This window comes from Daphnia pulicaria, unplaced genomic scaffold (assembly GCF_021234035.1).
Source record: "Daphnia pulicaria isolate SC F1-1A unplaced genomic scaffold, SC_F0-13Bv2 h1tg000092l, whole genome shotgun sequence".
Taxonomy (NCBI): Eukaryota; Metazoa; Arthropoda; class Branchiopoda; order Diplostraca; family Daphniidae; genus Daphnia; species Daphnia pulicaria.
This window is the reverse complement of record NW_025804801.1, coordinates 55,001-61,519: the sequence shown is the minus strand read 5'-3', so window position 1 is coordinate 61,519 and position 6,519 is coordinate 55,001. Positions and strand designations below refer to the sequence as shown.

The following is a 6,519-nucleotide window of genomic DNA, read 5'->3' as shown; positions in this document are numbered from 1 at the left end:
ATGAAAAAAATCCAACAAACGGATCGGATCGGTGTTTCTCTTCACTGGGACTCGCTGTGACACGCCAGGCGTTGCGATCAAAAATTTTAGTTTCCGAAGAAAAAGAAAAAAAAACGAAAAACGTGTTGATTTGGTGTGTGTTTGGTGATGCGTGGGCGAAATAAAAACCCGCAACTCGCCGGATGCATATCAAACAAACATACACGAAATACCTGGTTGATCCTGCCAGTAGCATATGCTTGTCTCAAAGATTAAGCCATGCATGTCTAAGTACAAGCCGCTAGACGGCGAAACCGCGAATGGCTCAATAAATCAGTTATGGTTCCTTAGATCCACTCCATCCTACTTGGATAACTGTGGTAATTCTAGAGCTAATACATGCACTCGAGCCTCGACTGCGGGCTTTCGGGCTCGCAGAAGAGGTGCTTTTATTAGATCAAAACCAGTCGGGGCCGGGCTTTCGGGCTCGCGCACCGTACCAATTTTGGTGACTCTGGATAACTTCACGCCGATCGCACGGCCTTCGCGCCGGCGACGTATCTTTCAAATGTCTGCCTTATCAACTGTCGATGGTAGGTTACGCGCCTACCATGGTTGCAACGGGTAACGGGGAATCGGGGTTCGATTCCGGAGAGGGAGCCTGAGAAACGGCTACCACATCCAAGGAAGGCAGCAGGCGCGCAAATTACCCACTCCCGGCACGGGGAGGTAGTGACGAAAAATAACGATACGGGACTCTTCCGAGGCCCCGTGATTGGAATGAGTACACTTTAAATCCTTTAACGAGGAACCATTGGAGGGCAAGTCTGGTGCCAGCAGCCGCGGTAACTCCAGCTCCAATAGCGTATATTAAAGTTGTTGCGGTTAAAAAGCTCGTAGTCGGATGTCTGTCTTCGGCCGGGCGGCGCCGCTCTGAATCAAGGGTGTTGCGTTTCACGCTCTGGGAGCCCGGGTGTCAAAGCCCGACTCTCTTCACGGTCGGACAACATCGCCGGAGTGGTGGTCGGTGCGTCGTTGTTGTATCTGCGGCCAGAGTTGGAAAGTTCTTTCGGGTTCTTTTTTAAATTTTGGTCGTAGTTGACTCGATTCGCTCCACCCAGTCAATCGTTCGGGGTGCCCTTCACCGGGTGTCTCGGGCGGCCGGCAACGTTTACTTTGAACAAATTAGAGTGCTCAAAGCAGGTGTATCCCAACGCCTGAATATCGCAGCATGGAATGATGGAATAGGACCTCGGTCCGATTTTGCTGGTCTTTTACTTTTGGACCCGAGGTAATGGTCAATAGAGACGGACGGGGGCATTCGTACTGCGGCGACAGAGGTGAAATTCTTGGACCGCCGCAAGACGAACAACAGCGAAGGCATTTGCCAAGAATGTTTTCCTTGATCAAGAACGAAAGTTAGAGGTTCGAAGGCGATCAGATACCGCCCTAGTTCTAACCATAAACGATGCCAACCAGCAATCCGTCGGAGTTACTCCAATGACTCGACGGGCAGCTTCCGGGAAACCAAAGTCTTTGGGTTCCGGGGGAAGTATGGTTGCAAAGCTGAAACTTAAAGGAATTGACGGAAGGGCACCACCAGGAGTGGAGCCTGCGGCTTAATTTGACTCAACACGGGAAACCTCACCAGGCCCGGACACTGGAAGGATTGACAGATTGAGAGCTCTTTCTTGATTCGGTGGGTGGTGGTGCATGGCCGTTCTTAGTTGGTGGAGCGATTTGTCTGGTTAATTCCGATAACGAACGAGACTCTAGCCTGCTAAATAGGTGACGGGTTTTATCAATTGAAACCGAAGGGAGTACGGAGGCGTCGGGATCAGGTGGCGGCGATTCGGGTCTCGGTGGGACTGGTTCCTTTAGTGAGGCAATCTCTCGGCTTGGTTTCGTTGTGCTCTGTTCGTCGGGTGTACGGCCTTCACGGGTTGGTTGCCTGGCGGATGAGGTATGGCGGGGCTTTGTCGGGAATGTCTCGCGGGGGCTGGCTCTATTGTTATTCGGTCGTCGTCATCCCCGGCGATACCTTCTGCTCTCGCGTCCGTCACGCAGTCTTCTTAGAGGGACAAGCGGCGTCCAGCCGCGTGACAGTGAGCAATAACAGGTCTGTGATGCCCTTAGATGTCCTGGGCCGCACGCGCGCTACACTGAAGGAATCAGCGTGTTTCACTCTCCCTGTCCGAAAGGACCGGGTAACCGCTGAACCTCCTTCGTGGTTGGGATTGGGGACTGCAATGATCCCCATGAACCAGGAATCCCTAGTAGGCGCGGGTCACTAGCCCGCGTCGATTACGTCCCTGCCCTTTGTACACACCGCCCGTCGCTACTACCGATTGAATGATTTAGTGAGGCCTTCGGACGGGCTTGTCGGGGTGCCGTCGAGTGGGGAGCAATCTCTGCCCGTGCGGTGCCTACCAACGGCGAGACTGAAAGATGGTCGAACTTGATCCTTTAGAGGAAGTAAAAGTCGTAACAAGGTTTCCGTAGGTGAACCTGCGGAAGGATCATAAACGAACAAGACAAATGTTTTGCGCATATGGCTTTGGTTGAGCACGAAACAACTAAAAGTTGCAAAACAAAAAAACCCCATCAAAAGTCTTTCGGCGTAAGACATCGTATGAACTATGTGTGGGTTGACGGAAGAAAATCATTTATTTTGAACGGGTATCAGGCGCTCTGATGCGCGGTGGTTTAAAGCGGATTCGCCTTTTCAAATTGATTTTTCTTTCCTCTCGGCTCAAAAAAAAACACAAAGTCTTTCGATTTGGTCTATGGCCGTGAGCAAATTCTTCCTGCTTCGATGGTGAATGTCTCTATAGATTCATTCGACCTTTAGCGGCGCTCACAGTGTTGACGTTAGTAGAGTGAAGAATACGATAGCCCGCCTGGGCCGCGAGTACCGAAGGAACAATAAAGGAGATTTTATAAAGTCTTAGTCCCTAAATCAAACACTTTGAAAAATAAAAACTCGGTGGATGGAGAGTCGGAAAAAAAAAAAACATCAAGATTTTGAACGGGTATCAGGCGCTCTGATGCGCGGTGGTTTAAAGCGGATACGCCCAATCGAAATTGTTTTTTTTTGTTTCTCTCTTCGTCTTCGGGATTTTTTGATTCTCGGTGGGGGACGAAAGTGTGAGACTTTACTCTGGACGTTCTTTTCGGGCGTAGATACTCGTGGTTGCGTGCGTGTGCGTCGTATAGACTAACACTCCAAAGCCCGACACTATGCCGTTGAAAACCGAATGTTTTTTAAGCTTGCCCTTCGCCCTCTCGATGAAGTAGGAAGAATTCAAAATCACAATAACACACTAAACCCAAATTCTAGTACGAGTGTTTATCGGAACATTTTCTTTCTGGCTTTCTTTCTCCGCCCTCGCATTCATTTGCTTGGGCGGGTTGGAGAAAAAGAGAGAAGAAAACGAATATGTCGTTTTATATACGACCCTGAACGGTGGATCACTAGGCTCGTGGATCGATGAAGAGCGCAGCAAAGTGCGCTAATCCATGCGAACTGCAGAACACATGGAGCATCGAAATCTTGAACGTAAATGGCGGCCCAGCTTCTCGCTCGGGCCACATCTGACTGAGGGTCGGTCGAATGATGAACGAACAGAGATTTTTTCAGTCTTGGTTTTGCATGTTGGGTCGCGGCGAGATTTATTTTTCACCCGGCCTGACCGCATAAAAGCTCCCGAATCTCTAACGTCTGGGTGCCGCGCGACTTAAGTGTCCGCGATGCCTCAAATACAAAAAAGGGGGAAAAATAAAAGAAGGTTCGCCCTGTTTTGTTTTTTTCCTCTCTATTCAAAAGAAACCTTTTTCGATGGCAAAACAGATGGGAAATTTTTGAGCCAACTCAAAAAAAAATTTTAGAAATAAACACATCTTCTCGAACAAGGTGTCGGCTGCGTGTGCGCGATATACCGCTTCAACGCGAGTTTAGTTGTGTGTGTGCGCCGGGCGTGTCGAAGTGTCGACCACCGCGAATTATCACTCACTCTAACCGCTCGTTATGCAAGCTTGGTTCGCGCACGACGCGTTGTTTCAATACAAAAAGCCGCAGGACGCCCTGTCACTTTTCGTAAATTAATTTTTGCGAATAACGAGAGACTCGCTTTATTTCGAAAAAAAAAAATTTGAACCGGCAATTATTCAATCTTTCCCGGCTTTAAAACGCCAAAGTCTGCCGAGCTAGATAAAGTGTTGTCTCCTTTTGAAAACAAACAATTCATTCTGACCTCAGTTTAGATGAGACTACCCGCTGAACTTAAGCATATCAGTAAGCGGAGGAAAAGAAACTAACAAGGATTCCCTTAGTAGCGGCGAGCGAACAGGGATGAGCCCAGCACCGAACCTCGCGCCCGGTTGAGCGGGTGCCGAGGAATGTGGTGTTCGGGAGGATCGTGCGCGTCTGTCCGGTATCTATCGTCCAAGTCTCCATGAACGGGGCGAGCAACCCACAGAGGGTGTCAGGCCCGTAGATAAGACGAGCCGAGACCGTGCATCGGATCCCTTCCCAAGAGTCGGGTTGCTTGAGCGTGCAGCCCTAAGCGGGAGGTAAACTCCTTCTAAGGCTAAATATCGCCACGAGACCGATAGCGAACAAGTACCGCGAGGGAAAGTTGAAAAGAACTTTGAAGAGAGAGTTCAAGAGTGCGTGAAACCGTTCAGGGGGTTAAACGGGTGGGCCCTCGAAGGTCGAACAAGTCCCCGCTCCCGGCACTTGGTTGTATGCCCTTAACGCTGCATGGAGACTGCCTGAATTGGCGGCTCTCTTGCATAAGTCGTTCTGCGATCGCAATAGCCACGCCAAGGTCCGCAAGTGGGGGGCCTAGTAGGACTCCGCGACCGACTGGGTGTCTGTTACACGGGGCGTCCGTTAGCGAGTTTCGTGGTTACCTTCGCGGGTGCCGCGATGACGAGCGCGGCGTTTCCCAACAGTACTGCCCGGTCGTGACCTGTCTCCTCCCGGGAGGTGTCGTAGCTTTTTTTTGTAAAAGAGAAAAAGTTGCGGTGCTCAACCTGTGGAGGCCCAGAGCGGAGAGTAGAAGTCGGGTCCCACCCGACCCGTCTTGAAACACGGACCAAGGAGTCTAACATGTGCGCAAGTCGTCGAGAAATTATCAAACTAAACTCGCGAGGCGCAATGAAAGTGAAGCGGCCCCGATGAGGGTGCATCCGCGAGGGGTGATCCCGTCTCGAACAGAGCGGGCGCAACCCCAGGGCGTCCGAATGCTCGCGAGATCTTTCCCCCTTAAAAGGGTTTGGTCGAGTCGGCCGGACGAACCCAGAGCGCACACGTTGGGACCCGAAAGATGGTGACCTATGCCTGGCCAGGACGAAGCCAGGGGAAACCCTGGTGGAGGTCCGCAGCGATTCTGACGTGCAAATCGATCGTCGGAGTTGGGTATAGGGGCGAAAGACTAATCGAACCATCTAGTAGCTGGTTCCCCCCGAAGTTTCCCTCAGGATAGCTGGTGCTCGCAAAGAGAACAAACGGAGTTTCATCCGGTAAAGCGAATGATTAGAGGCCTTGGGGTCGAAACGACCTCAACCTATTCTCAAACTTTCAATGGGTGAGAAGCCCGGCCTTTTTCCTTGATTGAGGCCGCGGCAATTGATTTGAATCTGAGCGCCCAGTGGGCCATTTTTGGTAAGCAGAACTGGCGCTGTGGGATGAACCAAACGCCCGGTTAAGGCGCCTAAACGACGCACATTTCGGATCCCACGAAAAGGAGTTGGTTGCTAAAGACAGCAGGACGGTGGCCATGGAGGTCGGAATCCGCTCAGGAGTGTGTAACAACTCACCTGCCGAAGCAACTAGCCCTTAAAATGGGAGGCGCTATAGCGTCGTGCCTATACCGGGCCGTCGGTCGGCAGAGCGAATAACGTCCGTGTCAGCTCGAAGAGAGCGACGGCGCTGAGGCCCCGACGAGTAGGGGGGTCGCGACGGTGAGCGTAGAAGGGTTGTGGGCGTGAGCCTGCCCGGAGCCGCCGTCGGTGCAGATCTTGGTGGTAGTAGCAAATACTCCAGAGGGATCCTGGAGGACTGACGCGGAGAAGGGTTTCATGTGAACAGTGGTTGGACATGAGTCAGTCGATCCTAAGCCGCAGGCGAAAGCCGACCTAGTGACGGGCGTGATGTGTTGCATCTATCGTATGAGTAGCGGGCGTGGTTGTGGTTGAGTCGTGTGTCGGTGATTCTTCTGTGGTGTGCGCGAAGAGAAAAAATCTAAAGTTGCGGGGTCAAAGAAAACACATGAATAAGAAAGCTTGTGAGAATGATAGAAGGTTAAAAGAAGTGTCTTTTTCCTTTTTTTGATTTCTCTTAGCCGGTATTTGATTGTTTTTCTCCCGTCTCTTTTATTTTCCTAGTACCGTTCATCGCGTTATGGCATCGCATGCTTCTTTCGCAGCGCCTTCGAAAATATGAAACCATGTATCGTATAACGTGAGACGCCACCCAGGTTAAGGCGAAAGGGAATCCGGTCCTGATTCCGGAACCAGGCTGCGGCTACGTCCGCG

The 6,519-nt window shown here is 51.2% G+C and overlaps 3 non-coding genes across 3 annotated transcripts in view; all 3 read left to right on the top strand.

The window, feature by feature from the left end:
• The first annotated feature begins 209 nt into the window (after window positions 1-209).
• LOC124318953 lies at window positions 210-2,504 on the top strand. Its single transcript, XR_006912642.1, has one exon. It is a non-coding gene; the product is annotated as a small subunit ribosomal RNA (ribosomal RNA).
• A 930-nt stretch (window positions 2,505-3,434) lies between these two features.
• LOC124318961 lies at window positions 3,435-3,587 on the top strand. Its single transcript, XR_006912651.1, has one exon. It is a non-coding gene; the product is annotated as a 5.8S ribosomal RNA (ribosomal RNA).
• A 641-nt stretch (window positions 3,588-4,228) lies between these two features.
• The window catches only part of LOC124318958, a 4,576-nt gene continuing 2,285 nt past the window's right edge, over window positions 4,229-6,519 (top strand). Inside the window, exon 1 of the ribosomal RNA XR_006912648.1 lies at window positions 4,229-6,519. This exon is cut by the window's right edge and continues 2,285 nt beyond it. This is a non-coding gene — a ribosomal RNA (large subunit ribosomal RNA).